We start from the raw sequence: 11102 nt of genomic DNA, 5'->3' as shown, positions 1-11102 counted from the left end.
GTATGTGGATGGATGCCCAAATACAGACAGGCTTTATGTATTATATCTCTTTTTTCTGCACTCATAAAATTGTTAACATTTATGGATGGTTACAAACACATATAAGGAAAAGTATACATATTTCTATCATACATTTGTAATTATATATTCATACGTGTGAATGTGTAAGAAAATACAATTACATTTCTATTTTCCTTTCCCTGATTTTGTGGCCATGAAGTTATGTTCTTTTGTCTCTATTGAAAAACTATAATGATAAAAAAAGGTGGATCAGTCCTCAGGAAGTGTATCGGTTGTGTGTCTTGATTTGACCCAGGGGAATCTCCCTCTACAAGTTTCAGCTCCATGATCACATCTGCAGAGCCAGGGAGTTTTCCTGTGACCTCACGGAACTGTCCCAGTGACCACAGGTGGGTGTTGACGGGCCAGGAAATGCCTGTGGCTTTCGCGCCACTGAGCTCCAGTCTGGAAAGAAGTCACTGCATCACTGGTCTCTCCCTCTTCCCTCCCTGTCACCTTCCTGCTGCACCCACCTATGGTCCTCTGGGCCTCTGGGGAGTTGGGGCCCCCTCTGGCCACCCTGAGCATGAAGGCAGGACTCACCCTCAGTGCTCATGGTTGTGATGTGGGAAAGGACTCTTTCTTTAGAGAGTGTTGGAGAATGAAATAAAAATTCTAGTGAAAGAATTGTGTGAGCTGTGGTCAGGGGGTCCCGATAGGACCCCTACATGCTTGCAGGGGACCTTCTAGGTTCCTCCAAGCGTCAAGCAGTGTGCTGGGCACGGGCTGGCAGTGGAGGAAGTTTCCCCTGTTCTCGAGGACCTTCAAGGATCCAGCAGGGGAGAAACAGACCGACTGTGCCTGTGAGTTGCGTGGGGAGTTGGGTAGGTGGGGAGGTGGGCTGGGCAGGGGAGTCAAACGAGCCTGAGCAAATCCTATCGCAGCCTTAAATCTGTGACCTGGGGCAAGTTATTTAGCTTCTGTGGCCCAGGAGCTTTTTATCTCAGAAATATGGAGGTGTCTGCTTTGTAGGATAGTTTTAAGGACTGGAGATTTCCCCAAACATCTGGTATTAGCATCTCTCCTACGCCCTCAGTGGGCCCCACCCACTTTTGCTGCAAGCTAAACAGCAGTATTTGTGAAATCCTGGGGTTGATAGTGAGTTCTGATTTTTAACTTTTTAAAAAGATTTATTTATTTATGCGAACAAGAACTGGGACACACACCAGAGGTGTGGGATTGGCAGTGAGAGGCTTCACCAGAGACAGAGTGGGGTGCAGGACAGGCAGGTCGACGAAGTACACTGCTGAGGGGAGCAGTGGGCGGGTCAGGAGAGGTCTGCCCGCCATGTGGGTCAGCTGCTAGCTGGGGACTGAATTCCGGATAGCTTCACAGTGGTGATGTGCACTTTAAAACCGTTGTGCCACCTGGGAGAGCCCCTAATTTTTTTTTTCTTTAAAGATTTATTTATTTGTGCATACAGAACTGGGGTACAGGCCAGATGCTCAGGGGCGGTGAGAGGCTTCACCAGAGACAGAGTGAGGAACAGAATAGGCAGATTGACGAAGTACACTGCTGAGGGGAGCAGCGGACGGGCCAGGAGAGGTCTGCCGCGCCATGTGGTCACCTCCGGGGCAGGCGGGAATTGAACTCATGCGGAAGTGGCTTTAGATTCTCAGTGCAGTGCTTTAACCCGCTGCGCCACCAGGGAGGGCCCAAGAGAGCCCCTAATTTTTAACATTTTCTAATGACGATTAAGGCAAGTGAATAATAAGTGTAAAAATTTTTAAAGTTCAGGCTCTCCCTGGTGTTGCAACGGATTAAAGCATCACATTATGAAGCTCTCTGAAGCCACTGCAGCACGAATTCGATCCCCAGCCAGAGAGCTGACCCACATGGCATGGCAGACCTCTCCTGACCCGCCCATTGCTCCTCTCAGCAGCGTATTTTGTTAATCTGCCTGTTCTGCTCCCCACTGTCTCTGGTGAAGCCTCTTATCCCCCACACCTCTGGCCTATTCCCAGTTCTATAAGCATAATAAATAAATCTTTAAAACAATTTTTAAAGTTCATTCAGCTCCACCTAGAGACATTCCCTGGGTCTCCAGGGGTATGAATGCCATGGCTAGAGGAAGGCTCAACTTCTGCAGTAAAACAGCTGGCATGTCCCTTGGCGTGCGGTAATGTTCAAATACACACGATTTTTCTGCCTCGGCCAAGTAAGCACAGAGTAGGTAAGAGGATCAGCTGCTTCCAGGCTGGCAGCAGAGAAGCTAGAAAGGGTCCTAGCAGAGGTGACATCCAAACAGCCTTGAAGGCTGAGCTGCTGAAACCTCTCCAGGCAGCTGGAAGGGCTGGAGACGGGGGGAGGGCAACAGGGGTGATTCCAGAGAAAAAGGGGGTCAGTCAGGAGCAAGACCAGCACCTTAGAACACTCCAGGAATTGCCTGCAGGGCAGCCGGTGCCTGGGAGAGGTGACCCTGAAGGGACAGATAAGCCACCCAGGAAAAGATAAAGAATACTGTGCAAGCTCTGGAGAGCGCATTTGATCCTGGTGACAAGGAGCGCTGGGGCCGCAGTTGCAGTCTAAGAAGGTCACAGAATGGCTCACAGACAGAGGGCCCGCAAGGCTGGTCAGTCTATAAAAACACCTCCCATGTTCCTGGTCTGGTCCTCTCCCTCGCTCACGGGGCTTCCAAACAAGTCAGCCCACCTGGACCTGCTCATTTATTCCAGCAGGAAGGGGGTGCTTTGTTTCTGCCGAGCACGTGCCCTGAGGGGAATGGTGGCTGTGGCCTTGTCAGGAGCAGGGGCGCAGGGGCGCAGGGGCCTCCCTCCACCCCTCTGCACAAGCAGGGCCTGCGAACTGTCAATCACCCTTTTTCTTTTCTTTTTTTTCAACCTTACACAATCTTTTTTTTTTTTAAATAATATAATATAATAGTTTTTTTCCCCATCATTTTGTGCATTTTTCCATCTCAGTTGTCATCCCCGTGGGCTTCCCATCACCAAATCACCCGTGTGCCATCACCAAAGTCCAGTGCATTCCCCTCCCCCCACTGTTTTTGATCCCATTCCCCACTCCACCCCCATAAATTGTCTCTGGTGTGTAACTGTTCATTATTACTATTATTACTTTCTCGCCTGGTCTGTTGTACTCCTGCTATGAGCAAAACCTCCCGGTATTTTTCCTTTTCTTTCTGGCTTATGTCACTAAGCATGATCTTTTCCAGCTCCATCCAAGTTGTTGCAAAAGACATGTGTTTTTTTTTTAATTGCCGAGTAATATTCCATTGTGTATATGTGCCACATCTTTTTTATCCAGTCATCTACTTTTGGGCATTTGGGCTGCTCCCATCTCTTTCCAATTGTAAATAAAGCAGCAATAAACATGGGGGTACAGGTATCTTTTTGAATCAGTGTTTTTGGGTCTTTTGGGTAGATACCTAGGAGTGGGATTGCTGGGTCGTAGGGAAGCTCCGTGTTTAGCAGTTTGAGGAACCTCCAAACAGTTTTCCATAGTGGTTGTACTAGTTTGCATTCCCACCAGCAGTGCATGAGAGTTCCTTTTTCTCCACATCCTCGCCAACATTTGTTGTTGCTAGTTGTTTGAAGATGTGCCATTCTCACTGGGGTGAGGTGGTATCTCATTGTGGTTTTAATTTGCATCTCCCTTATTATGAGTGATGTTGACCATTTTTTCATATGCTTGTTGGCCATGTGTATTTCCTCCTTGGAGAAGTGTCTTGGTAGCTCTTTTGCCAATTTTTTGATGGGGTTGTTTATTTTTGTTGAGTTTCATCAGTTCTTTGTATATCTTTGTGATCAATCCTTTATCACTAGTTTTGTGTGAGAAAATTTATTCCCAATCAGTGGGGTCTGTCTTTGGTACTGTCTCCTTTGCTGTACAGAAGCTCTTTAATCTTATGTGGTCCCATCTACTTATCCTTGCCTTCACTGTTGTTGCATTGGGCTTACACGATCTGTTAATGCAGCCACATGACATGCCCATTCGTTTGGTTTCATGACCTCGGGCAATCACCCCTTTTTTTTTTTACCAATCAAACCTTGATTCCTTGTCATTCTGCCAACCCGCAGCTTTTCTTACCTCAATTCTTTGCTATGATCTGCAGACCAGTCTGAGGCACAGCTGGAACCAGACGCAGCTAGTGCATCCTCAGTGAATTCTTCAGTCTCACTAAATCTCAGCATCTTCATCCATCAAGCAGAGAAAATGCATTGATAAATCTGTCTCATAGGAAGAGTGCGGAGTTTTGTTAGGTACTGAATGTTAGTATGTGTTATACTATTCTGTGTGGCACGGAGAAGTTCAATAAGGACTTGGCATTATTGATATTATTATTATAAGTACTGACATTATTATTATAAGTGGAACAGTGAGGAACAACCCCCAAGCCAGAGGCTCATAACCATCCTCAAGCAACTAAAATATATAGTTTGGCTCAGGTCATTCTTCTGGGCTCCAAGCACTTCTTGATTGCTGATTGCAAAGGGAACTCTGGACCCAATGGGCAGAGTGTCAGGTTTGGGGGTAGGAGGTCTGGGGCAGGCCTCATTCTATAAGGAGATGGTCAAGGGCAGACAAGTCCGGCTTCAGCTTTCACACACATAGGGGCTTCTCTCCCAGCCCTGAGTGACAGTGGGCACAGAGTACCAGAGACAAGTGGGGAGAAAGCAGAGAACAGAGAACTCTCAGAGTTCTCATCCATCTGTACTGGTCAACGTTGTAGCACTCCTTTCAAATCACGAGGTGACTGTAGTGAGGAGAGGCCCCATCAGGCGGGCCCCTGTCAGGTGCTTGGGATTAATGTATCATGACAGGACTCTGGGGTGTGAGGGACCAGCAAGCATCAGTGGTGTTGAACATGCTGGTCAGTGAGCTTCACACCCCACCAGGGCTTCCCCCTTTGCCTTGGGGTTCTTCCTCTGCCTTCACCTCGCAGCCCTCCCCCCTGGCCTGACTTAGTAAGGAAAGCAATGCTTTCCAAGCTTCCACCTCAGTTCCTGCTAATCACCATTCTACTTTCTGTTTCTACCAGTGTAGCTTTTGTAGATCCTCCCTTTATATCATATGGTAGTTGCATTTCTCTGTCTCATTAATTCCTTCAGGGGCCATCCATGTTATTGCAAATGGCGGGGTTTCTTTGTTGCTCATGCTGAATTATATTCCATCACGTGTGTGTGTCTATACATTTACTCTTTCCATTCTTCCACCTGCGGACACTTAGGCTTTCTCTGAGCAACTGTGGACAATGCAGTAATCATGGGACTGAGATATCTTTCTGAGAACCTGTTTTCACTTCCTTTGAGATATATATAATATCCAGAAGTGGGGTTGCTAGGTCATGTGGTATTTCTGTTTTCAATTTTAAGCAATACTTTCTTATATACTTGAAAGTTGCTAAGAAACTGGATCTTAAATGTTATCAATGCTAAAAAGAAACGATACGATAGAGTGTGACGGACGTGTTAACTAAGGCTATGGCAGTAGACTTAGTGCGACATGTAAGTGCATCGAATCAACACATTGTCCATTTTAAACATCACAACATTAGCTATTAATTATAGTCCCAATTTTCTAAAAAGAGGAGGTGAGATTTTGATCGCATGTCTGGATGAGATGTAACTGAAATAAGGATGTAAGCTTGAAACACTTTTTTTTTTTTTTCGTGAGTCTGGAGTTAATGAGAAAATGGGTTCTCACAAGGAGCTGCTAATTAAATTGAGAAGAGGATACAGCGCTGATTAATCCAGCGTACCTGCTCCTGGAAGATCGTCTGATATAATGATCTGCCAGGTCCTTCCCACTCTCTGGGGCCACAGGAACAGGCTCAGCTCTCTGGGGCTTGTTTCCATGTAAGTCAGGATACCCACAGCTGCACTCACTGGGGGCCTCTTGGTAGGAAGACAGGAGGAATGCTGCCAGTTTGCATTCACTGAATGTCCTCCACTTCCGTGGGAGCGTGTGCAGGGACTGGCGAAGTGGCCAGTCCCTGGCTTTAATAACTCAACAGTTTTATTGGGGAAGCTCAGAACATGGAATCAGGCTCTGCTTCCTGCTGCCAGCCTCACCAGCCTCTGCAGGCACCACCTGTTGCTTCCTCTTCTCCCAGGGATTGGTGCCCACAAGTGGTGCCGTATTATTGGAAGGAAGCGCTTGGGAGCGTGAGCACGGGGCATGCCACGTATGGTTATGGACACCAGGCAGAGAAGCCAGAGAGAGCGGGGCGTGCATAGCTCCTTGGGCTGTGAGGGCGGGAGAGAGAAGGAAGTGAGAGGGAAACAGAGAAGCCAGAGAGAGCACAGAGGTGCCAGCGGCTGCAAGGTCCCCTCTGCGCCTGCCCTGTCCCCCGGCCCTCACCCTCGTATCAGCACTACAGTCCAGTCAAACCTAACTAAGGCGCCACGATTCTTTTCCATTTGTCGAATCAACCGTGAACCTGCCTGGCCTGGGCAGGTGGTCATTACAGGGAGTCAGCAAGTACTGAACAAAGACCTGAAGAGCAGGACAAAAGTACGTAATTCATAGTTTCACTGAGGAAAAGGCAATCCTAGGGAGTGCCTCGGGCAGCACAGGCAAGAGGGGGTGCGAGAAAGTGGCTCTGGTCTGGCTGGACAAACAGAAGTTGAAGGCATGCACAGAAGGCATCTTCCCCAAGACATGTTGGGAAGGAAAAACCTTTCCCTCTATCTATGCTAACTGCATGAGAGTCTGCAAATTAAGCTAACAAAAGACAGGTGTACAGGAGAAAAGATCATCTTTGTTCGTATTTTACACACATAGGAGTTTATAGAAAAAGAGAAATTCAAAGAAATAGTCAGTTTCAGGAGCTTATATGCCATTTTAACCAAAGAAAGGTGGATTTGCAGGATGATGAATTGGGGGGAAGTAACTAAGAAATGATGGGGAAGGAAACAGAAGAGAAGGGTCATTTTGGTAGGCGCTGATACAGACTCCTTAGGGGGCAACCTCAGTTTCTGGTAACAAGGTTTGTTCTCCTCTTCCTGGTACCTGAAAGAGGAGGGGACATCGTCATGGAGGAAAATGTATAGCCTACGTTTAGAAGGGAAGGGAGACAGCAAACTATCTTTCCAAATGTGCCGATTTTCAATACTCGTTATGCCATCGTGGCACATTTTGGAGAGAGTTAACCTGATCCCAGGGAGATGCACACAACCCAATTGCCCACCCCCGAGGAATGACAGGCTCGAGGACGACGCCTCAACTACCCACTACCCAGGATCAAGCACAGCTGAGTCCAGCCTCCACCAGCGGAGTCATAGCCAACCCTCAGGCGTGCAAGTGGGAAATAATTGCTTGGTACTTGTATGAGTTCAACAATAATTCATTCATGTACAAATTGGAAAATGTGGTATTAAAATGTGGTATTTTAAATGCCACATTTACTTGCAGTGCTATTGTGAACTGCAAAACCAACGTGTTAGCTCTCCTAGCGTCTGAGAATGCAACTGAGGTCCTATTGATACCCGACTCTCAGTGATTCCTCTACTCAAGAAAACTCCCCTCCTGGAAGGAAGACCATGAAGAAGTCCTTGTGCTTTTCGATGTTGGGTTGTACCCCTTCACCCCACTACTAGTTCTTGATTCCCATAGCTCTTCCAAGGTACTGCACTAAACTCAGGTTCCATAACCTACAACACCCCTACAAATCTACAATCCCCTTTCCCCAACCAATAAAAACTAAGCCAAATATGAATGTTGCGATGGTTGAGATTTATATTTGTATCCTGAATATATCTATGGCTGGATCTACTCTTGGGCTCTCTATTATTTTCCTCAGAACCATTTGTCTATCTCTTCATTATCTCTCCACAACATTTGGTCAGTTTATTCTTTTTTGCAAACTTTCTTTAGTCTTGCATAAACTTACAATCTGCCCTATGAATTTTAAAATAAGTTTGTTAGCTCCTTACAAATTCACCAAATCAGGGGACTTTGAATTGAATACTACTGGCTTTATGGATGAATTTTGAGGAGATAAATATTTGTATTTGTTCATATTTGTTCATCGATCCACAAACATGGTCTATTATCTTCCTTATGTAACTTTCACTGTATAATTAGCAGGTGTGCTCAACAACATAAGACAGAAGGGCAGATTAGCAAACAGGGAATGGGTGGGCTCCATGGTAGGTGTGGGAAGGGCAAAGATCTGTTGAATTCACTGTTAGGTTTATTATTAGACATTTAATACTTGCATTGCTATTATAAGTGTTGAATTTCAACATTTAATTAAATCATGGTAGTAAAGGTAAGTGTAGGGTAAATGGAGTTGATCAGGCTTTTACGCCGCTGTCCTCTGTGGCTATCAGCTGTGGCCTAGATCACGTGAATGTAGGAGGCGCGTGGGTGTGGGCACGTGTTCCTGAGACTGTGGGCACCTGAGCCTGGGTGTGTGCGCATGTGCAAGGGGGCACACCTGAGGCCAGAAGGGAGGGGTGCTGGGGAGGGCCTACAGGCAGCCCTCTGGGGAAGGGGGCTCAGGTTGCAGTCTCCCTGCGGCTTGTTTCCTCTGCTCACCACTAAAACCATGAAGAGGACACCAAGGACGCCAAAGTTCTCTTTCAAACCGTCAGAATGGACAGTGACCCGAGTCAGCTTGGGACGGTTGCAAACAGTAAGTCTTTTACAATTTTTTATCTTTCTTTTTTTTTTTTTTGGTTCTTGCTGTTGAGCAAGGATGGAAGGACTCACAAGGACAAACACTAGAGGTGGGGCTAGGTGTGATTAGTAAGTCTTAATCGAAGTTGCTATGGACATTTCCAGGAGTCTAAATTGGGGTCAGGAAAGATTATCAGCCAGAGCTGGGGGGAGAGAAGATTACTGATCTTAGAAGACCAGCCCAATCTGACTTCAAAGGGATAATTTCAAAAATAATTCCACCCAGGACGTGATAAAAGAACACCCTCTGGCAAAATACAGTTCCTTGTCTTTTAAGACAGCCCACCTGTTATCTATGCAGGTGTCTTTCCCCCCTCCCCTTTTCTAGATAAACTTTTTGTGTGCTGCTGAATGGGAATGTCTGAATTCTTTCAGTAGGGCCCAAGAGCCTCACACTGTACCCCAACATCTGAACTCCAACAAGCCCACCTGCTCGTTGTTGAACTTGCCCTTCCGTTCCTACCGTTGAGCCCACCCATTCCTTGTTTGCTAATCTGCCTTTCCCATTTTATGTTGTTGAGCACACCTGCTACTCATATATTTTTTTAAAGTTACCTGCTGATGTAAGATAACACTGGAAGCTATAGCAACTTTGTTGGGTACTTTATTAGAATTCCGAAGGACTCTCAACTTGCTATGTCCCTTTACCAAAGAACGGAAAGGAAACTGCTATTTCCCCAGTTCCCAATAGTTTGACAGTAATGAAGCAGTAGGTGAATCTGGGAATTTGCTGAAATGAAGTCACATGCCTTGGTTGGTTAGGTGTGAAGCCAAAGAGAGTGGTGGGGACTTGGGTGAGTTGGAGTGCGCAGGCTTTATGTGAGAGGGACAGGCCTATTCAATGTCAGCTTATTCTTGTCATGACAGGTCAATTTTATGCCCATCTTTAATACTCTGTAGAAGAAACCCCATGTCCTTGATTTTAAGATGTTAGCTCCTAACTAAAAAATTTAAAAGTAGTGGCATGCAGTATTTTAGTTCCTTGCTAATGTAAGAAAACACTGTAGATTTTTTTTAAAGATGTACTTTATCTAGCTCATACCTGTGGGCTAGATTTTCCTCTACTGGTCGTCACCCTCTGGTCTAAGAATATGCCAATGAGACAATAGGAAGTAACTGAATATTTCCCCGAGGCCCCATTCTCCAGTTCTGTTTCCCTTGCCCAACCCCAAGTTGCCTTCACTGGACAGGGGCCTATTCCCGCCAACCTGGACACCAGCATGTGAGAACTGAGTTTAAAACTCGAGGTGAGGAGAGGCAGGCCGAGCCTTGAGAAGCTATGGCCTGGACTCAGACCACGCATCCTGAGGTCTCCCAGGAGAACTGGAGTCCAAGCTGAGACACTTGACTTCTCAGCATCACCTGAGGTGGTTGGGTCTGGAAACACTCCAGATTCTTCCAGCATCCTCTGGAAATGGAGATGAACACTGTTCGGGGAACTGTTGCCTCCCCTGGTGTCTTAGATTGGTGTTATGGGTAAATTGTGCCTCCTAAAATTCCTGTGTTGCAATCCCAATGCCCAGTCCCTCAGAATGAGATTGTACTTGGAGAGTCTTTAAAAAGGTAACTATGAGGCCAACTATGGGTCAGGGTAGACTCTGACCCAGTGGAGATCAGTGTCCTACTAGGACATATGTGCAGAGGACGTCTGTGGAGACAGCAGAGTCAGGCTGCTACGGGCCGTGGAAAGAGGACTTAAGGAAGCCAGCTTTGCTCACACCTAGATTTGGGCTTCCAGGCTCAGGAGTTGTGAGAAACTGTTATCCTCTCAGTGCGTAGTACTTTTTTTTTGTTAAAGATTTATTTATTCATACAGAACTGGGGTACAGGCCAGAGATGCAGGGGCAGTGAGAGGCTTCACCAGAGTGGGGAGCAGAACAGGCAGATTGATGAAATACACTGCTGAGGGGAGCAGCAGGTGGGTCAGGAGAGGTCTGCCGCGCCGTGTGGGTCACCTCTGGAGCTGGGGATCGAACTCGCACCGAAGCGACTGTGGCTGGCTTGCAGTGCTGCGTCCTAACCCGTTAAACCGCCAGGAAGGGCCCGTGTGGTACTTTGTTATGGTTGTTCTCACAGGCTAATGAAGTTGTGTGTATCAGAGACAGACCCCGAGGGTTAGAGCTGAGTGTGAAGCTTTACAGGAGCATGTTAGGAAATCCTACCTGAGAACAGACCTGGGCAGCGGGCGCAAGTGCACTACCATGAAGGGCTACCACGGTGGCGCTGGGGAGCCGGTGGCCGTCCGAGTTGAGTTGTCTCAGTGGCGGCCAGGGACTCATGCTTTCTTACGTTGGCCATTCTCAAAGTGAAGGGTCATTCTCAGGGCTATTGCCTTCCCTCCCCCAGAACATTTGGCAATTTCTGGAGACACTTTTGGCTGTCATGGCTGGGGAGAGGCA

Source organism: Condylura cristata, unplaced genomic scaffold (genome assembly GCF_000260355.1).
Source record: "Condylura cristata isolate star-nosed mole 26May11 unplaced genomic scaffold, ConCri1.0 scaffold00012, whole genome shotgun sequence".
Lineage (NCBI taxonomy): Eukaryota > Metazoa > Chordata > Mammalia > Eulipotyphla > Talpidae > Condylura > Condylura cristata.
Note: the sequence above shows the minus strand (reverse complement) of the source record.